The sequence below is a fragment of the Procambarus clarkii genome, chromosome 27 (genome assembly GCF_040958095.1).
Source record: "Procambarus clarkii isolate CNS0578487 chromosome 27, FALCON_Pclarkii_2.0, whole genome shotgun sequence".
NCBI classification, from domain to species: domain Eukaryota; kingdom Metazoa; phylum Arthropoda; class Malacostraca; order Decapoda; family Cambaridae; genus Procambarus; species Procambarus clarkii.
The window spans coordinates 26,266,729-26,289,768 of NC_091176.1; the positions used below are offsets into that span (position 1 = coordinate 26,266,729).

The 23,040-nt window shown below is 43.7% G+C and overlaps 1 protein-coding gene across 14 annotated transcripts in view; it reads left to right on the forward strand.

The window, feature by feature from the left end:
* The window catches only part of Stacl (Stac-like), a 723,254-nt gene that overhangs the window by 34,465 nt on the left and 665,749 nt on the right, over positions 1 to 23,040 (forward strand). The window contains exon 1 of one of the 14 annotated variants that reach the window (XM_069332487.1): positions 18,665 to 18,702. The exons of the other annotated variants lie outside the window; for them this stretch is intronic. The gene's annotated coding sequence lies outside the window, so the exon portion shown is untranslated. Of the gene's footprint in view, positions 1 to 18,664; positions 18,703 to 23,040 lie in introns of those variants that run through there. 14 annotated transcript variants of the gene reach the window in all.

Genomic DNA, 23,040 nt, shown 5'->3' on the forward strand with positions numbered 1-23,040 from the left:
CCGTGGTGCTTCTGTTGTACCCGTGGTGCTTCTGTTGCACCCGTGGTGCTTCTGTTGTACCCGTGGTGCTTCTGTTGTACCCGTGGTGCTTCTGTTGCACCCGTGGTGCTTCTGTTGCACCCGAGGTGCTTCTGTTGCACCCGAGGTGCTTCTGTTGCACCCGTGGTGCTTCTGTTGCACCCGTGGGGCTTCTGTTGCACCCGAGGTGCTTCTGTTGCACCCGAGGTGCTTCTGTTGTACCCGTGGTGCTTCTGTTGTACCCGTGGTGCTTCTGTTGCACCCGAGGTGCTTCTGTTGCACCCGAGGTGCTTCTGTTGCACCCGAGGTGCTTCTGTTGTACCCGTGGTGCTTCTGTTGTACCCGTGGTGCTTCTGTTGCACCCGTGGTGCTTCTGTTGTACCCGTGTTGCTTCTGTTGTACCCGTGGTGCTTCTGTTGTACCAGTGTATGGGATGGGGTATGAGGAGCGCCTGAGGGAACTGTGCCTTACGACACTAGAAAGAAGAAGGGAGAGGGGGGACATGATAGGAACGTATAAGATACTCAGAGGGATTGATAGAGTGGACATAGACGAAATGTTCACACGGAATAGTAACAGAACGAGGGGACATGGATGGAAGCTTGAAACTCAGATGAGTCACAGAGATGTTAGGAAGTTTTCTTTTAGCGTGAGAGTAGTGGAAAAATGGAATGCACTTCAGGAACAGGTTGTGGAAGCAAATACTATTCATAATTTTAAAACCAGGTATGATAGGGAAATGGGACAGGAGTCATTGCTGTAAACAACCGATGCTCGAAAGGCGGGATCCAAGAGTCATGCTCGATCCTGCAGACACAACTAGGTGAGTACAACTAGGTGAGTACACACACACACACACGATGGTAGAAAGAATCAAACGATCAGTCAGATATAATACGTCATATGCATGTATGCAGTACATGTAACTTAATATGGGAGGAAGGCAAAGGCGAGGAGGGAAGCTGGTCGCCTGGCGTTTCGCGAGCGCTTTGGCCTGAGTTCGGATCCTGGCCGGGGAGGATTTACTGGGCTCCAGTCCTTAACTGTAGCCTCTGTTTACCCAACAGTAAAATGGGTACCTGGTTGTTAAACAATTTGTCGGGTCGTATTCTGGGGAATATAGGATTAAGGACTTGCCCGAAACGCTATGTGTGCTAGTGGCTGTACGAGAATGTAAAAACTCTTGTATATATAAGCAAATAAAATCGCGATAAAATAAATAAATAAATAAATATATAGATAGAATGTGTACGAACCTAAACACAACATTTCCCGCAAAAACAAAAACCCCAACCAAGAGAGAAAGTGAGGTGATAACTCTGCCCTCTTAGTCTCGTGCCCACAGCAAGAAGAGTGTGGACACCTATTATTTAGATAAATTCACAGTTCCTACAGTATGATAGAGATATATTTACACAGCATTTTACGCCCGGCTTTTAGACACTATGTGAATCACCCGCGTGTGGGAGTAACCAGGGAGTGTGTGTTGGTCATAGTGGAGTGTACTCACCTAGTTGTACTTGGGGGGGTTGAGCTCTGGCTCATTGGTCCCACCTCTCAACTATCAATCAACTGATGTACAGATTCCTGAGCCTACTGGGCTCTGTCATATCTACATTTTTAACTGTGTAAGGAGTCAGCCTCCACCACATCACTGCCTAATGCATTCTATTTGTTAACTGACTCTGAAAAAGCTCTTTCTAACGTCTCTGTAGCTCATTTGGGCACTCCGTCTCCACCTGTGTCCCCTAGTTCGCGTACCCCTCGTGTTAAACAGTTTATCCTTATCTACCTTATCAATACCTCTGAGAATTTTGTAGGTAGTGATCATGTCTTCCCCTACTCTTCTGTCTTCTTGAGTCGTGAGGTGCATTTCCCGCAGCCTTTCCTCATAACTCATGCCTCTTAGTTATGTGACTAGCCTAGTGACATACCTCTGAACTTTTTCCAGCTTCTTCTTATGCTTGACAAGGTACGTGCTCCATGCTGGGGCCGCATACTCCAGGATTGGTCTTACATATGTGGTGTACAAGGATCTGGATGAGGCCTTACACAGGGTCCTGAAGGCAGTTTTGATGTTAGCTAACCTTGCATACGCCGCCGATGTTGTGTGTGTGTGTGTGTGTGTGTGTGTGTGTGTGTGTGTGTGTGTGTGTGTGTGTGTGTGTGTGTGTGTGTGTGTGTGTGTGTGTGTGTGTGGAGTGAGTATTGATCACAGGTGGGAGTGTGTGGATCACAGATGAGAATGTGTAGATGACAGGTGAGAGTGAAGATCATAGGTGAGAATGTGTTTCACAGGTGAGTTTGTGTGGATCACTGGAAAAAAAGTATGGATGACAGGTGAGTGTGTGGATCACAGGTGAGAATGTGTGGATGAAAGGGGAGTGTGTGGATCACAGATGAGAATGTGTGGATGACAGGTGAGAGTGAGGATCATAGGTGAGAATGTGCTTCACAGGTGAGGGTGTGTGGATCACTGCAAAAAAGAGTGTGGATGACAGGTGAGTGTGTGGATCATAGGTGAGAATGTGTAGATGACAGGTGAGTGTGTGGATCACAGAGAAGAGTGCGTGGATAACATTGTCAAAAAGCAAGAGTGAGTAGCCCCATAAGTTGTCACGCGGAGGCAATGAACAAGCAGCCTTGACACCCCATTAAAAAGCATGGCAACATGCCATCTGGAGTCCCCACTGATTCGGTATACAACGGCCTCGGTGGAGCGCACCTCACCATGACAGGTGTTCTATATCTAGTGTTCTTCTCTTGTAGTGAACTCTCGACTTCGTTGATTAAGATAGTTTTCTCTATACAAATTTTAACTTCTAACTACAAACTAGAATTTGTGAAATATCTATAACGTCAATTTAGAAACAAAGAAGAAGAAAAAATAGGAATATTTGTCTTCCCAGCCTTTGCTTTCTCCGGTTCTGAAGTGCCAGTATCTGTAGCGGCTTCTTCATGCTTCTAACGTCTGGAGTCACGAGGATCAGAACAGCTGCCAACCTCACCTGGCGGTCAAGCAGCTAGCAGCATCAACACATATTCACGCTTACAATAGTCCCAAGTTTACTGAAACAAAAGCTGGTAATCCTGGTGGAGATTTAACTATAGCTCAGGGGATTACCTGTCTTCCAAAACATGATACTTATTGTTTCTAAAAGAAGGTTCTCCTTTATATATGTGCATGATATTGACCTGAGCTGTCCTCATGGGCATAATGACCGGCGATCTATGGGAGGTCATTAGGTGTAGATCATCAGGTCAAAGTGGTGTACCAGTGTAGTGTGTGGGGTTAACAACTAATATTTAGCTTTCATTTTCCCAGCCTGTAGCTTCTCTTTAGTAGAGTGAGGGCACGTCTCAGATGTTAGAGGAGAAGGATCAGGCTGAGTAGTGAAGGCAGACAAATAGGTCGCACAAGGAGGTTGTGGCTCAGATGAGGAAAGGGTTCATCAAACACACTCGACAGGACACCAGAAAGGAATTGCCTTAATTCATACAAATATGTATATGGACCACCTGCCTAACTTATATCATCCCGATAAAATGGTTCTTTTAAAGGAAGATCCTTCCATTTATGAATTAGATACCATACACTAGTAACCACACAGTCTACCATACACTAGCACCCACACACACTACCATACACTAGCACCCACACACTCTACCATACACCAGCAGCCACACACACACACACACACTGGTGTGGTGTGCGTCACTGGGCCTGCAAGCTTCAGTATACTGATGCTGGTGACTGAGGGAGCGATAACAGAGGCCATAGACGCGTCGGTGGCTGAGCAGCTCCTCCAGCGGGGATATTTCCCCGCTTGTGAACCAAGATGAATACACTTTGATGGGTGAGGCCTCTCAGTTCGCTATCTTTTGTTATCATCAGCTTATCTTCCTCAGCGAGTGTGATACCTGCTTCAGTGGGAAACTTTAGATGTCTGCTTTCTTTACATTTGTGCTTTGTTTTTGGTGTATGTGTTCATAATGTAGCTATCATTTATGTTAGGTAAATAACTAACTTTGTAACTGTATGTTTTAGTCAGTTGAAGTCAACTCTAATTTTATGCCTTTTGTTACATGTAATTAATAAATGTATTGTTATTGGAAGCTCACATTGAAAGCAGTTATAATTAATTAGGAACACCTGTACATATGTGACAAATTTTATATGTATCTATCCAAGGTTAGCTCCGGTGTGATTTGTTTTGATGCTGTAGAATGTTACTAAGTGACAAACAGACATACGAAGCTAACTGTTAGCCTGTCTCATCGCTAGTGCTAAGGGAGGATGAGGGGGTGTTGTGAGTGGGAGTGTGGTGTTAAGATGTGAGGGTGTTGGGAGGGTGAGGTAAGAGGGCTTGAGTGGTGTTTAAGAGAGGGGTGTGAGGGGGGGGGGTGTTAAAGAGAGGGTGTGAGGGGGGGGGGTGTTAAAGAGAGGGTGTGGGGGTGTTTCGAGTGGACGTGTGAGTGTTAAGTGGGTGGGTTGAAAAAAGAGTGTGGGATGGTAAGAGTGGGTGTGGGAGTTATTTAAGAGTGGGTGTGTGGGGGTATTAAGGAGAGTTTGAGGAGAAGTTATTCTTTCCACCCTGTTTTCAACGGGTTTTCAACTGCCTACTTGGAAGTATAGGCCTAGCGTACTTGTAAGGCGTCAACACTCGCCACTTGCAGATGGACAATGGGAAAAACAAATAAAACATACAAGACATTGTATTAAGACTGTCGTAGGCCTACTCTAGGCCTTTTCCGTCAATCTGGCTCTTCATAAAATATAAAGAGGTGATCATAAGAGAAGAGTACTCGTCGTATATCATCGTACTCATCATAAATTGTACGTCCATCAAAGAACACCAGCATATAGTAAAAGGCCAAAGTTGGAGGGAGCAGCGATAATTGTTGCGTCCGTGACGTATGTTTCAGCGAAAGTAATGTATTCATCACCAGATCTTAAGACGTGTCGGGGGACTTGTGGTGTTATCATTCATCACTTATCATCATTTATCCCGCCTCTTGTTCCACTAGTTGGTGGGGGGGGGGGGGTGAGGGTGTGGGTCGTATGATAGATGTGGTGGAGTGTAAGTCTTGTGGTAGATGTGGTGAGGTGATGGGGTGTGGGTCTTGTGGTGGTGTGGTGTGGGTCTTGTGGTGGTGTGGTGTGGGTCTTGTGGTGGTGTGGTGTGGGTCTTGTGGTGGTGTGGTGTGGGTCTTGTGGTAGATGTGCACTTCACTGACGCCAATACTTCTAAAAACATATAGTGGTTTATTTTCCATGTCTAAACTTTAAGTTATTTATTGTTTAATCAATAAACAAAATTAACAGAACCAAATGAACAAAATTATATTTAACAAATCAGTAATAATATAGATAAATTTTACTCTTAATGATGGTTTATGTTAACAATACATCTCGTATTGGCTGAATTACCGGGTAGATTTTGTCTGAATTCGTAACACTTGAACATGAAGTTCAAAATTAGCTGCAAAGTTGATTACATATTATAATTGGGTTGATGTGTTAGTAATGAATGATAAGACTTGCTTTTTTACCTCTATATTAAATCAATTTTCACTGGACTGGGATGGAATTTGTAATCTTTTGTTCGTTTAATGTTCAAGCAGAATGCCACCAGAGTATTAGTTGATAGATATTATTTTTATGCTCAGTTTAGTTCAATTTTGATTCAGAAATAAAATTTTATATTTTTTCTCCAGAATAATGGTTATCCTTTTTCAGCTTTTGACGAGATACTCAGATCTTTTGTGAATAGTTGACTTTTCCTTCCTGTTCCTTTATTAATGTTCCTAAATATATTAAATATATTTTCTCCCGTTCTGTGGATATTTAACATCTCAAATTAGGAAACACTTAACTAAATAACTAAATTAAGTTTTTTTTTATCCTCAAAATATATATTTTTTATTTTTCAATCCTTATGTTATTTGAAAAACTTTGAGATTAATTAATCTGTCCACCCAGCTAGGCGCCTGACAGCTGGGTGGACAGCGCTTCGGATTCGTAGTCCTGAGGTTCCGGGTTCGATTCCCGGTGGAGGCGGAGACAAATGGGCAAAATGTTTCTTTCACCCTGATGCCCCTGTTACCTAGCAGTAAATGGGCACCTGGGAGTTAGCTACGGGCTGCTTCCCTAGGGGTGTGTAACAAAAAGGAGGCCTGGTCGAGGACCCGGCCGCGGGGATGCTAAGTCCCGAAATCATCTCAAGATACCTAAAATAGTAGTGCCGAGTCTTGTGTCTTATAAAGCCATCAGCCCGCGTGGTCTGACTAATTACAGGTATAGTGGCTAGATATTTGTTAATTATAAAATATAGTTCGTGATCTCACAAGATGATCACATCACATCCTATGATTATCACAGAACTCCATTTCCGCTGTCAGATCATCCCAGTCACATGTTAGACGCCATTCCCTCATCAGACCATAACCTTATTCAGATGTCATGATAAAAATTGGCTAGATTTAAATTAGCTAATTTTTAAGCATATTTTGAATTGGCTCGTTTAGATTAGTGTCCCATGTTCGTTTTCTCTTATTTATGAATAATTTATTTCTTCATTTAAGTGATTATTTCTTTGATTCGTCTGGCCCAACTTATTTATTTTTGTTATATTCAGTTTTTTTATGTTTTAAAACAACATAATTAACAAGTGTGTCACTTGTATGGAATGTGTATAGTCACGATAATTAACATTCCGGTTCAATAATACAGGACATAAAATATGTCAGTCGATGGGGTGGAAGATTAGCTATATGGAACGCCATGCTGGACGCTACACCTAAACTGGAGTAACGGAAAGAGCCACATCCAGACATATACTGTACAGTATGTGCACCAACATATAGCGGGAGGCGATAGTTTGGTATTGTTCTGTATTTGCAACTAGATGTCGAACCACTGAATTGTAATCATGGATCTTTGGTGTTGGGTCTGAGGCCTATCAACCTCTGGAGGGTTAATTAAGGCCACATCAGCGCTTACTGACCAGCCAACACAAATATTTGAGTCCTGAGCCAAGTCCAAGACCTAAGTAAAAAAACTTTCAGTGTATATATATCTTGTCTAAGAGCCAGAACCGCACTTCTTGGCCTACTATCCAAGGTCCGTGGTGCCTAACAAGCCAAATGGTTTTCGTTATTTTCAAATATTTCTTTCCAGATTGGTTCTGTTCTGGCAATAATAATCAATTTTATTAGGAACATGAATTACTGACTTAGTTTTGTTAAGTTAGGTTAGGTTGCTGAGGTTTGATAAGATTTCTATATTAGTTTTTACTCAAGTAACATAAAATTTCAATCATATATAATACAATGAAAACTTTATCATTTCTTAAGAAAAACATTTGGAAAAATTAAATATATCACGAGAATTCGGCTTCTTAGACAACTGGCTATTAGGTACGACATGTATACCGAGACCTATCAACCTCTGGAGGGTCAAGGCCACCACAATAGCCCTCGTATCAACCAATAAGTATACTTTAGTCCTGAACATAGTAGACTAAGAACAGCTCTCGGTGTATATGCACCGAGAAGCAGGCCCAGCACGCCTCTTGGTGCATATACTGTACAGTATATGTCTGGATGTGGCTCTTTCCGTTAATCCAGTTTAGGTGTAGCGTCCAGCATGGCGTTCCATATAACTAATCTTCCACCCCATCGACTGACATATTTTATGTCCTGTATTATTGAACCGGAATGTTAATTATCGTGACTATACACATTCCATACAAGTGACACACTTGTTAATCTGTCTCCTGTCTATTGGGCACAAGATGAATTATGAAAGTTATGACGTATACACACACAACCCAAGTCATCCTATGGATATTATAGTTTTTCTACACACCAAAGAGACATTCCCAAGTACGTAATCCCTGAATTCACATGTAACTAACAAAGGACTGTTTACATGTCATACTGAATAATTGGATTTTGGTAACCAATATTCCACAAACTACATGAATCACCACCCCTCCTTCCCTACGCACATTTTGAGGCTATTCTGTGAGGGGTTTGTGAGCAACTTGAAAGGCGCAATTTCCGCACAATTAATACAAGTAAAAACGTGTAAAGGCCGCGAGGTATGAGTAGTAGCGGGGAGGGGGGGGAGGTAAGCACCTGCTGGGCGAGTCACGCTGATGGAGACGCCTCCCTCACTCTCATGAGGTACTCCTTCACTCATGTGGAGAGAGAGAGAGAGAGAGAGAGAGAGAGAGAGAGAGAGAGAGAGAGAGAGAGAGAGAGAGAGAGAGAGAGAGAGAGAGAGAGAGAGAGAGAGAGGATGGAAAAGATAGGGAGTCAGACACACAATATCACTCTCAATCAATTGCCACCAATCACGGAGAGTCCTTTGCTTTCCCATCCTCACCACCCCCACCCTTATGGCTCTCTGACCCCCCCCCCCTCCACTCCATCTTCTGCTTGCTCGTAACAAAAATACTCGTTTCCATTATTGGTTCCGTGGATGAAAACTGAAAGGTATTTCAGAATATATTTGGCAGATTAAAAAAGAAAAACACTCACACACACACACACACACACACACACACACACACACACACACACACACACACACACACACACACACACACACACACACACACACACACACAACACTATTCAGCACTGGTGGTACGCAAACAAGGGGACACAGGTGGAAACTGAGTACCCACATGAGCCACAGGGACGTTAGAAAGAACTTTTTTAGTGTCAGAGTGGTTAACAGGTGGAATGTATTAGGCAGTGATGTGGTGGAGGCTGACTCCATACACAATTTCAAATGTAGATATGATAGAGCCCAGTAGGCTCAGGAATCTGTACACGAGTTGATTGGCAGTTGAGAGGCGGGACCAAAGAGCCAAAGCTCACCCCCCCCCCGCAAGCACAAATAGGTGAGTACACACACACACACACATACGGAGGGCCTGGTAGCCTGGTGGATAGAGCGCAGGACTCGTAATTCTGTGGCGCGGGTTCGATTCCCGCTCCAGGCAGAAACAAATGGGCAAAGTTTCTTTCACCCTGAATGCCTCTGTTACCTAGCATTAAATAGGTACCATGGAGTTAATCAGCTGTCACGGGCGGCTTCCTGGGGTGTGTGTGTGCGTGTGTGGTGTAGAAAAAAAGTAGTAAACTGTTATTTGACAGTTGAGAGGCGGGCCGAAAGAGCAAAGCTCAACCCCCGCAAACACAACTAGGTGAATACACACACACTAGAAGTGGTACCCAGCAGCGACCAGGTCACACGCTTCTCTTAACACACCAGTGTAATGGTTAGAGAGGGTGTGGTGGTGGTAAAAGAGGGCGTGGGGTGCTAAGAGAGGGTGTGCGCAGAGTCTCTTTCAGCTGATGTGTATGTTCACCAAGCTGTAAGTAGGTACCTGGGAGTTAGTCAGCTGCTACGTCCTAAAGACATTACTGGGACTGAGATTTAGAGTTAGCATGGTGAGGCGAGTACCAATGGTGTCACCTCACCACATTATAACATTAGTTAACTGTATGTATCAACCGGGGCGGCCGTGCGCAGCATCACGCCCACACTGGTGATGTCAGGAGGATGTTGCGAGGCGAGTCCTGTGTGGACTGAAAGTCCTCCGTTCTGGGATTACACCACTTGACAAATTGTCAATTATTGTAGCACAATGGATCAGATGTTCAGCTTTGTCACAGGCGACTGATTGGAAGTCTTGGGCCCCCAACTTGGTGAGGAAGTTCTGGATCACTGGAGCCAAGGCCAACCACAGCTAGTCTTGGATAATCCCCACTCTCCCTCTCTCACTCCTTCCTCTACGTCTCCTTTTCCTCCCCTTCTATACATTACTTCTTCCCACCCTCGTCTCCATTAATTATACCACTTGCCCTCTCCTCCTTCCTGATAACCCTCTCTGCAGCCGCAATGAGGATATGGTATTCTATAATTTCCCTTTATCCTATCAATGATATACGTGCATGTGTAATATAGTACGTCGACCAGTCAGTGCTCTCGCAATATTGCGGCCCGCTCGTCACATCTGTGTGTTCCTACTCACTAATGTCCTGCGTCCGGGGGAGAGAGGAGACTAGTCTTTTCTTCCTGATACCAGTAACCAGCATGGTGTAGCATTGGCACTCCGTCACAGCACTCTGCAGGCCTATAGTGGCCCTCCATCATGGCACTCTGCTGGCCTGCAGTGGCCCCTCCATCATGGCACTCTGCTGGTCCACAGAGCCCTCGGTCATCATCACAGCCCTCAGGTGTCATCTGGGCTGGTTGCTGCACGGTGCAGTGAGGTAGCTGTATACACACCGTGCATTGAGGTAGCTGTATACATACCATGCACATAGGTAACTGTATACATGCACACGGTGCACTGAGGTAGCTGTACACACACGGTGAACTGAGGTAGCTGTACACACACCGTGCACTGAGGTAGCTGTACACACACCGTGCACTTACAGTTGTGGCTGTACCACACAGTTGTGGTACAGCCACAACTGTAACGATTTGTGTAAATCACCTACGAATTAGTTTCTAAATCTGAAAATATTACATCCATACGTAAATGTGGATGTTTTGTTAAGAGGAAAGCCTGGGTGTCGTGCCTGAAGCTATAGCTGCCTCGTAAAAAATCATGTGGACGACAGTCAGTTTTACTGATGGTTTATGTAGGGTGTTCCGATGGGTGATTGATGCTTTGGTTTATTTACAGGTCCATGAATGTTTGGGGTCTGGAGCACTGACGATTATTTTAGCGGTGAACTCCGCTGAGCTCAGAGTATTTTAGTCGTAGTATTTTTATTTTGGTCTGGATATAAACGTTGTTGCTGAGTGCTGCTGTAGCTGATCCAGGCTCATAGGTAGCTTGTGTGCAAATATTTATTGAATCTTTAAGGTCATTGGAAAAGAATAAGGTCAGTTAGCGGCGGTGAATATAAAAGTTCAGCTGGGAATATATTCATCAACACACAAGATCTTGATAGAAGTAAAACTTTTGGACTTTAGATAGTGACTTGTTATTTACATTTGACTTTTGATCTTGACCTCTTTGGTTTGAACTTTAGTGTCATTCATATCCAAAAACAACACATCCACCAACTTTCACTATAAAAAAAAAAATTATTTTATAATTATATATATATATATAATATATATTATATATAATATATATTATATATAATATATATTATATATATAATATATATTATATATATAATATATATTATATATATAATATATATTATATATAATATATATTATATATATAATATATATATATATATATAATTATATATATATATGTATATATATATATATATATATATATATATATATATATATATATATATATATAATATATATAATATTTTATAATTATATAGCGCCTCAGTGTCGCTGTTCAGAGGGGAAATGCGTGCTGTATCTTGGGTACGCACCCGACCCCCGAGGAGCTGGACGAGGTCTTCGAACACTGATTGGTATATTGTTATATAAGTGTGTGTTTTCTGTAAACTGTAGCATTGCAATAAAATCAAATAAACAAAAAAATAATAGGGGTGGTAGGAGAGGAAAAGATTAAAGTATTCAGTGAGAATCCACAAGGTCTTCTCTGAACACTATTTATTTTCTTCTTCGAGGATGTGGGTCCCTTTAATTAAACCAGTGGTGGTACCCCTAAATATAATATATATATAATATATATATATATATATATATATATATATATATATATATATATATATATATATATATATATATAAATATATAATCTAAATATACCTTCTTAAATATGCACAGTATTGCCAGATCATTTCATACAAATGTTCTTGTGCGTAGACACAAATACCAGAAGAGAACAGCGTCCACTCAACAAATAATCTAAGTTTATAAAAGGTGTAGGTAAGGGGGGGGGGAGTCTACACCACCCACCTGAATGGTTTCTACAGCATGTGCCAAAGGTGTAGTCCACAGACCACCCACCAACGCCTGGATGCTTCCTAAACCATACACAGATGGCGCTAGTGTGTACAGTGGGCCAGGTTTACGACACATAGTACGCTCGACTTGCGCCTTGTGAGAAACATATGACGATCTTGGATGGTACTACGGTGTTTGAGGAGCACTCTGTCGGGCGCTGGGGAAGTGCTGGGATAGTGCTAGGTGCTGAGACACTGTAATTTGCTAGGGTATTGTGAGTTACAGTGGCATTATGAGTTATAGGGCACTAGGCGTTACTGCAAAACTGGGAGTGACCGGGAAATTTACTTATTGGGACATTGGCTGTTAAAGGAACATTTGCTGTTACTGGAGCACTACATATAACAGCCCAATTCTTAGTTCTGTCACTGTAAGTGATTATACAATAGACAGTCGTGTAACCGCTAGAGGGTTACATATATTAACATATTTGTGAGTCGGATGATGACTGTCGTGATCCTTAACGAGTGTTGGCATAAGTGCCACATTACCCCACTCCTCCCTCCCCCACCCCGATATAAGGAGTAACCAACCGGTGTTTATTAAGCAAGCGACACACGTGGAATTTTGGCGTTATTAACCGAAATAGTAACACATCCCAGAATGTATTTTATAGGTCATGAAATTCTTTAACTGAGACGTTGAAATATATCGGACTCGTTCACCCATCTTGGAGAATAGTGGCGCCATAATCCACTACATTCCACAACCCAGCCTCAAGCCAGGAGAGTATAGAGCGAGGAGCCCAGCCTCAAGCCAGGAGAGTATAGAGCGAGGAGCCCAGCCTCAAGCCAGGAGAGTATAGAGCGAGGAGCCCAGCCTCAAGCCAGGAGAGTATAGAGCGAGGAACCCAGCCTCAAGCCAGGAGAGTATTGAGCGAGGAACCCAGCCTCAAGCCAGGAGAGTATTGAGCGAGGAACCCAGCCTCAAGCCAGGAGAGTATTGAGCGAGGAACCCAGCCTCAAGCCAGGAGAGTATTGAGCGAGGAACCCAGCCTCAAGCCAGGAGAGTATTGAGTGAGGAACCCAGCCTCAAGCCAGGAGAGTATAGAGCGAGGAACCCAGCCTCAAGCCAGGAGAGTATAGAGCGAGGAACCCAGCCTCAAGCCAGGAGAGTATTGAGCGAGGAAGCCAGCCTCAAGCCAGGATACAATCCAGTGGACGTCCCAAAGGTCCCGTCCCCGAGGAGAGGTCCAGTTATAGGATGGGACCCGGCTAGACCAACCAGCCTCCACCAGCAGGGCTCTAATAGAGCTGGGCTCTATTAGTGTAGGGCTCTATTATGGCAGGGCTCTATTAGAACAGGGCTCTATTAGGGCAGGGCTCTATTATGGTAGGGCTCTATTATGGCATGGCTCTATTAGGGCAGGGCTCTGTTGTGACAGGGCTCAATTAGGGCAGGGCTCTATTGTGACAGGGCTCTATTATGGCAGGGCTCTGTTATGGCAGGGCTCTATTAGGGCAGGGCTCTGTTATGGCAGGACTATATTATGGCAGGGCTCTATTAGGGCAGGGCACTGTTATGGCAGGGTTCTATTATAGCATGGCTCTATTAGGGCAGGGCTCTGTTATGGCAGAGCTCTATTATGGCAGGGCTCTATTATGGCAGAGCTCTATTATGGCAGGGCTCTATTATGGCAGGGCTCGATTAGGGCAGGGCTCTATTAGGGCAGGGCTCTATTAGGGCAGGGCTCTGTTATGGCAGGACTCTATTATGGCAGGGCTCTATTATGGCAGGGCTCTATTAGGGCAGGGCTCTGTTATGGCAGGGCACTGTTATGGCAGGGCTCTATTAGGGCAGGGCTCTGTTATGGCAGGGCTCTATTATAGCAGTGCTCTGTTATGGCATGGTTCGTATGGCAGGGCTTTTTTATAGCATGGCTTAATTATGGTAGAGTTCTATTATTGTAGGGCTTTATTATGGCAGGGCCTCATTATAGCATGACTATTAGGGTAGGGGTCTATTATTACAGGCTCTATATTGGCAGGGGCTCTTTAATATCGAGGCTCTATTGTGGCAGAACTAATATAACAGGGCTCGGTTACAACAAGAATTATAATAAGGTTCTATTACAGCAGAGCTATTATAATTGCCTCTATTATAACAGCTTAATTATAGTAGGGTTCTATTATACAATAGCTTTGTTATCTCTTATAGTGTGCACCAAGTGTGAGCACCACTGAAGCTCGAGCAGCCAGTGTGAGCACCACTGATGCTCGAGCAGCCAGTGTGAGCACCACTGATGCTCGAGCAGCCAGTGTGAGCACCACTGATGCTCGAGCAGCCAGTGTGAGCACCACTGATGCTCGAGCAGCCAGTGTGAGCACCACTGATGCTCGAGCAACCAGTGTGAGCACCTCTGATGCTCGAGCAGCCAGTGTGAGCACCTCTGATGCTCGAGCAGCCAGTGTGAGCACCACTGATGCTCGAGCAGCCAGTGTGAGCACCACTGATGCTCGAGCAGCCAGTGTGAGCACCACTGATGCTCGAGCAGCCAGTGTGAGCACCTCTGATGCTCGAGCAGCCAGTGTGAGCACCTCTGATGCTCGAGCAGCCAGTGTGAGCACCTCTGATGCTCGAGCAGGCAGTGTGAGCACCTCTGATTCTCGAGCAGCCAGTGTGAGCACCACTGATGCTCGAGCAGCCAGTGTGAGCACCTCTGATGCTCGAGCAGCCAGTGTGAGCACCACTGATGCTCGAGCAGCCAGTGTGAGCACTTCTGATGCTCGAGCAGCCAGTGTGAGCGCCAGTGGTGTGAGTGGAGGCAGAGTAAGAACGAGCTAAAGTTGCAGTATCGTCCCTGAGTGTCCACCACAGATCTTCTAGCTAACAATAGCACCAATTAAAAACTTTTTCGGATGAAGATATCTTTTTAAATTGCCAGTGATTCGAACAATGTAGCTGAAATCAAAAGCCAATTAATGTGACATATAGAGACTCGTGGCGTAATTAACAAACATATTGTATCCCCTCTTCATTTAAAATGCGTGTGATAATATGTAAATGATATAATATTAACCGGCTTTTATATGCTGCTCGTGCTAATGGTGTTTTGTAGACGAGTTGTGTGACTTATGTTTGGGCCGACGCTCTTCATCTGTGTCTCTGTTTCTGGACGTACAGAAACAGTGACACAGATGAATAGATAGAAACACATACAAACACATAGACAAGATACACGACAACAGACCACACAAAGAGGAAGAGTCAAAGAGACCAGGTCGAGCCTGGCACCGCTATGTAACATATACACACATAATGCATATACACACACACAATATATATATATATATATATATATATATATATATATATATATATATATATATATATATATATATATATATATATATATATATAGTGGCGATACGGAGGGGAAATGCACACTGCATTCAGGGTTCCTGCCCGCCATCTGAGGAGCTGGAGGAACTCGACAATTTATGATAACCATCTTTGTACCCTATATGTAACTCCTTTTTTGTAACAAAGCTCAAATAAAACAAATACATATGTGTACATACAAAAGAATGGGGGTGGTAGGAGAAGATAATATTAGTGTTCAGTGAGAAACCACAAGGTCTTCTCTGAATACTTTTTTATTTTCTTCTCCGAGGCTATGGGTCCCCACATTGGCACCAGAGGTGGTACCCTCTGGTACCATTTCTGGTGGTACAGAGGTGGTTAGCATATGTGTGGCCACGTCTATGGTAGAAAAACAAACTCCGGAGGCAGCAACAGAAGGGCGGGGATGGGTGAATATGGTGGTTGGGTAACCAGTGTTATTAACCTTATGAACACATATTACAGTGCGTGTTATCTTGGCAGCGTATCAAGTGGCATTTGTTCCAATGACAGCTGCCTCGACCCGCCCATACTGGAGACGTACCCAACATAAATTATGTTCAAAACTGGGTGAGGCTAGCCGCAAGCGTCTGGCCACCATTCTTGAAAAGACACAGGCTTTGTAATTGTTAAATATAAGCACATTTTTTTTTTTTACTTTTCTAGGTATGTATGTATATTTAAATGAAAATATATTGTTACTCGTTTCAGTTAAATCTCAAAAGTTTTTTTCATGTGATTTGTTGGTCTAGCGTAAACAAATTTCTAAATGTGTCATTGCACATAAATAATATTTGTTATAAAATTAAATCATAGAATATATTGATTTAAGCACACGATTAACTCGTGAACATCAAAACATGATTTCAGGAAAGGTTAATGAATTTCCGTTTTAGTATATTTTATTGCAGGGCATCAGATGAGTATTTTGGCACAGTTAATTGTTGATGGTAATTGTAAAATCATATTTAATTTTTTTCAGTACGAATTAATATTAATTCCTTGGTTGGCAACTCGTGATAAATTATATGGAACAGTGTAATGGAATTGTCAGATTTTGATGGGATTGAAGCGCCATTTACAGAGTGCTAGAAGCAACAATGTAAATGTTCAGTTTTGTATCTTAAGCTAACGTTGTCGTGTTACTGATTGTTACTTTCAAATGTTTCCAGAAAACATTGCTGAATATTCATTGCTATTGAGGTATACGATGCTTTCTGTCTATTGTTTCAATGATGTGTGTGACAGTGTACGTATTTTAAACTTTGTATATTAACAGTGTATAGTGTTTGAACCTTGTATGTGACGTTGATTAAAGCAGGTACTGAAGAGGCACCCTTCCTGAGACCTAATGATCTCACGTACAAAAAAGTAGATGATGTCACCTTGGGTTACCCCCTCGGTGTCTAATTTAGTATTTTTACGTGGGTACTATTAAGGAGAAAGTCCTCGTTGGCCTAGACCTTAAACCTGATATCTACTGTAGGTATGTTGATGACATTTTCTTGCAGGTATTCGGCATGGAACGCTTGCTACTGCTTAACGAACCTGAGAGCGGCATTCCCTGCTTAGTTTCACTTACGAGATGAACGTGATGGTATCGCATCTTTATACCATCCATTTAACCTATGATATTTATTGACTTATTTGTTTCCATCCGACGGATAAAAACAAAAACACTGGATATTATTCAGTGTTTTTGTTTTGTACGGTTATCCTTATTTGCCCCTTTCCTTTGCCTTTTTCGTCCCCTTTTATCCCGAGGTTTCATCCCCTATCCTCGTGGTCAAGTGACCTGTCCTGGCGGGTATAAGATCTACCTACAACGTTTCCTTCTTCATGAACTCGGGCTATTCATGCCCGTACTACACAGCCCCGCTCCTGTGCCAGGTAAGTTACGGGCTCACCATAGCCCGTGCTACTTGGAACTAGTTCCGAGTAGCTGAATCTCTAACAACAACAACAACGTTTCCTTCTTCATTCTATTTTGCTCTCATGAAGGTTAATTAAGCCGAAAACACGTTTAGCATTCTCTATTTTTCACAAGTGGTTTTTCCGCATACTTGGATCAGTGTTTTTGTGATCGTTGTTGCATATATATATTATATTATATATATATATATATATATATATATATATATATATATATATATATATATATATATGTATATATATATATATATATATATATATATATATATATATATATATATATATATATATATATATATATATATATATATATATATATATATATATATATATATATATTTTGGTAGCAGTCTTTCCTGTAGACATATATTATTAAATATGACCGAAAAAGTAAGATTAATAATTCTAACACGAATTTTCTCAATCTTTCGTACATTTTTTTTCACTGTTGGAGGTAATTCAAAAATCAATTCTCCAAAAATAAAAATAAAAATGAATTTTGGAGAATTGATTTTTGAATTACCTCCAACAGTGAAAAGAAATGTACGAAAGATTGAGAAAATTCGTGTTAGAATTATTAATCTTACTTTTTCGGTCATATATATATATATATATATATATATATATATATATATATATATATATATATATATATATATATATATATATATATATATATATATATAGAGAGAGAGAGAGAGAGAGAGAGATATGAAATAATAATAACCCACTATTTTGAAAACAAAAGGAAACAGACTAAATATTTCAGTCCCAAACTGGGACCCTCTTCAGCAATCAGCGAGTGACAGCTGTACTTGCTTCTATGGCGTCAAGTCAGGTGTCCTGGGAACATGTGAAAGCATTAGGTAATAATCTTGTTACTTAATCGCTCACCAAAGCTAGCAACCATTGCCCTGAGGAGATACTAAAATTTGTGTTATTAAATTTGGAAATATTTAATTAATAAATTTTGAAAATTAAATTAATACATTTTGAAAATTAAATGAATAAATTTTGAAAATTAAATTAATAAATTTTGAAAATTAAATGAATAAATTTTGAAAATTAAATTAATAAATTTTGAAAATTAAATTAATAAATTTGGAAAATTAAATTAATAAATTTGGGAAAATTAAATGAATAAATTTGGAAATATAATTATGAAATTATTATTAAATTTGGATTATACAATAATTCAAACATGCTCAGAGACTTCCATCTTCCACAGATTAGCTCCGACCACATATTCTTAATCAATTAAAGTTACATATTGAGCTCCATATAGCATCACCAGGGTCTCTTGACTCTGTAGTACACAATCATGACAATATATTATTTTGTATCATTTTAAAAGTACTAACACGGTGTTAATTTGCTCTTTTTCAGGTAAATGAGAGAGAGAGGCGGCGTGACACAGCTCCAGGCCATGGGAGGTGGGTAGAGTGACGTTCATCTGGTGTTCAGCTCCAATATTCCCATTTGAATGGTGTATTATTACTTAGCGTCATACATTTGAGCTACCGCACCGACACTTTTGTAGCATCATTGGCTACTGCCTGACTTACACTTTAGGAGTGCAGGGTTCGATTCTGGGTAGAATTGGGCCGTATAATTTGAGATCCAAATCTTTCCTCCGTCTCGTCCCTCCTTGTCCCCACATGTCATACCCCCGTCTCCTCCCTAACAGCTCACACACGGCCAACACCCGTCTCCTGCCCAGCTCTCAGACGCCCCTCCCTCATCTCCCAGCTCTCAGACGCCCTTCCCTCATCTCCCAGCACTCAGTCGCCCCTCCCTCATCTCCCAGCTCAAAGACGCCCTTCCACTGTCTTTGCCCTTTGCCTACACATGCCCTTTCTCCCATCTCCTCCCTGCCTACTCTCACAACTCCTTCCCTGTCTCCTCTCTCCCTGCACACAAAGGCCCTTTTTCCCATCTCCTCCCTCCTGCCCACAAACACACACCCTTCCCCATCTCCTCCCTTACTACACACGTCCTTCGTCGAGTCTCCTCCCTACCTACATAAGCTCTTCCCCCTGTCAATATAACCAAAAGGTTGTAACCAGAACGTAAATCTTTCATCTGAACATACATTTTGACAGTAATATCTGAAGTGATTATTATTTAAACTAATTTGAACTCGATTGACTCGGGGCAGAACAATTCACATCCACAGACTTCTTGAAGGAGGGATATTGGGGCCCTGGCCCCTTCAATGATGTACTGGGCCGACCCCAGGCCCCTATGACACTGTTGATAAAATCAGCATTAATCCAGCAAAGTTTAAGGAGGTTAGCCCGAAGCATCTGGCCTCGGACTGACGTCTTTTATCTTTTATGGATACAGATAAATAAATATTATCATTTTATATTCTTTAGCAATTGCAAATAATATGGAGTGAGCAGCTCATAGGAGGACATTGATGCATCATCCTGTGTGTTCCGTCTCCAGCGTCTGAAACTTTTTGTGTACTATAGTATCTGCACAGGAAGCTGTGTATAGCGTCTGGCTATTTCAAGCCACTTCTTAGTGGTTTCTGTACGATCAGTACTCTGACACTGAAAAAAGTATTCCTAATGTCTTTATGATTCACTTAATTGTCTCCTATGATTCACTTTGGGACTTGTTTCCACCTATATTACCTTGTTCGTGTACCATCTGTTCCAAATAGTCTGTCTTTATCTGCCATGTTTACTTCCCTGGCAACTGTGTACGTTGGTAATGGTAATTATGTCATTCCTGCCTTGTGTGTTTCACTGTCGTGAGGTTTAAGTACCAATATTACTAGTTCCAAAATAGTGAAGCGAAGCATTCCCCTGTCCTTATATAAACGACGATCCTGTCATCAGGTGATGTATCATTCTTGGCTCTTAACGTCACCAGCCCTGCCTTTCGTCAGCGTGCGCCCTCGCCACCCCGCCCACCCTCATAACACCCCGCCCACACCTCCTCACCCGCCTACGCCCTCACCACCCTCCACCCACGCCACCCCCTCAGGAGTCATTAGGGGCCGGGTTGGCTTAGTGTGACGTGGTGGAATTTCATATCATCGTTCGTGGAATTTTCTGATCGAGCATAATGAGGTAACTTTTTTATCTTTGGTCGCACCCGTCGCACTCCCACCCAGGCGCTGCGGCACTCCCACCCAGGCGCTGCGGCACTCTCTCCAAGGCGCCGTGCTGCGGCATTCCCTCCCAGGCGCCGTACTCCGGCACTCCCTCCCAGGCGCCGTGCTGCGGCACTTCCTCCCAGGCGCCGTGCTGCGGCACTCCCTCCCAGGCGCCGTGCTGCGGCACTCCCAGGCGCCGTGCTGCGGCACTCCCTCCCAGGCGCCGTGCTGCGGCACTCCCTCCCAGGCGCCGTGCTGCGGCATTCCCTGCCAGGCGCCGTGCTGCGGCACTCCCAGGCGCCGTGCTGCGGCACTCCCTCCCAGGCGCCGTGCTGCGGCACTCCCTCCCAGGCGCCGTGCTGCGGCACTCCCTGCCAGGCGCCGTGCTGCGGCACTCCCTCCCAGGCGCCATATTAAGGTACTTCCAGGCGCCATGGAGTCCCCACTCTACTGCAGGACGCGACCTAGGGGTCTCTACTTTACTGCAGGCTGCGACCTGGGATCCCAACCTTAGTACAGCACGCGACCTGGGGAGCCTAAGATGTCAGCTGGCACCTGAACGTGGTATGAACTAGGTCGATCTCCGAGGCAACACATCGATATTTCCGGTGAATCTAATTAATATTTGTGGGCAGTTTTTTTCACTTTTATTCCTACTCAAATTAGTGTGAGTATTTCAGAGAGTATACAGAACTCTTCATCAGATTAATAATACAAATAATATGTATACTTTGGTATACTTTTGGTGTGCTACAATTAAATACTCCGAAGATGTTCTCATTTGGCAAGCGTCAAAATTGAAGTGGTTTGCCTAACCAGAAATGAACGATCTTTGACAATGCAACTACTCTACTGTGGTCAGTGATATCGTCTGAGCAAGTGCCTGTGTTGCGGTGCTTATAATTTCACCCAAAGTTACCCTCGGCGTCCCTAGTTACCTGCACGATGGTGTTAGTTACCCTCAGCGTCCCTAGTTACCTGCACGGTGGTGTTAGTTACCCTCGGCGTCCCTAGTTACCTGCACGGTGGTGTTAGCTACCCTCGGCGTCCCTAGTTACCTGCACGATGGTGTTAGTTACCCTCGGCGTCCCTAGTTACCTGCACGATGGTGTTAGTTACCCTCGGCGTCCCTAGTTACCTGCACGGTGGTGTTAGTTACCCTCGGCGTCCCTAGTTACCTGCACGGTGGTGTTAGTTACCCTTGGCGTCCCTAGTTACCTGCACGGTGGTGTTAGTTACCCTCGGCGTCCCTAGTTACCTGCACGATGGTGTTAGTTACCCTCGGCGTCCCTAGTTACCTGCACGGTGGTGTTAGCTACCCTCGGCGTCCCTAGTTACCTGCACGGTGGTGTTAGTTACCCTCGGCGTCCCTAGTTACCTGCACGGTGGTGTTAGCTACCCTCGGCGTCCCTAGTTACCTGCACGGTGGTGTTAGTTACCCTCGGCGTCCCTAGTTACCTGCACGGTGGTGTTAGTTACCCTCGGCGTCCCTAGTTACCTGCACGGTGGTGTTAGCTACCCTCGGCGTCCCTAGTTACCTGCACGGTGGTGTTAGCTACCCTCGGCGTCCCTAGTTACCTGCACGGTGGTGTTAGTTACCCTCGGCGTCCCTAGTTACCTGCACGGTGGTGTTAGCTACCCTCGGCGTCCCTAGTTACCTGCACGGTGGTGTTAGCTACCCTCGGCGTCCCTAGTTACCTGCACGATGGTGTTAGTTACCCTCGGCGTCCCTAGTTACCTGCACGGTGGTGTTAGTTACCCTCGGCGTCCCTAGTTACCTGCACGGTGGTGTTAGCTACCCTCGGCGTCCCTAGTTACCTGCACGGTGGTGTTAGTTACCCTCGGCGTCCCTAGTTACCTGCACGGTGGTCTTAGTTACCCTCGGCGTCCCTAGTTACCTGCACGGTGGTCTTAGTTACCCTCGGCGTCCCTAGTTACCTGCACGGTGGTCTTAGTTACCCTCGGCGTCCCTAGTTACCTACACAGGGTTGTAGCAGCAATCGCTTTTAAAGTGAGGGGGTGGGGGGGGGATAAGACTTGGTCTTGCTGGTAAACAAAAGATTGATTTTGAAATATTACCGGAAAAACGATAATTTGTGAAGTGTGTTACATTGGTCACGGGTTGTTTCTTTCATGGTCTAACACCTGTCATGGTCTAACACCTGTCATGGTCTAACAATTGTCATGGTGTAACACCTGTCATGGTGTAACACCTGTTACGGTGGCGCTATTAAATACTGTTTCCTGTCACTAGATTGTCACTATATTGTGTCATGATTATCCTCTTCTTCTGTCTTCCATATCCAGCCCTTCCATATCCAGCCCTTCCATATCCAGCCCTTCCATATCCAGCCCTTCCATATCCAGCCCTTCCATATCCAGTCCTTCCATATCCAGCCTTTCCATATTCAACCCTTCCATATCCAGCCTTTCCATATTCAACCCTTCCATATCCATCCCTTCCATATCCAGCCCGTCCATACCCAGTCCGTCCATATCGGCCCCTTGTAACCCTCTCCCGTCTCTGCGTCCGTTCCATGTTCGGTTCCCATTTCCTTCTCACTGAATTCTTTTCCCATTGTGAGTGAGGTGAGGTGTTCTCCATGCGTTTGTCTTGTGTTGTTCCCTTACCGTACATGTGACTTGCACTCTGCTCTATGGC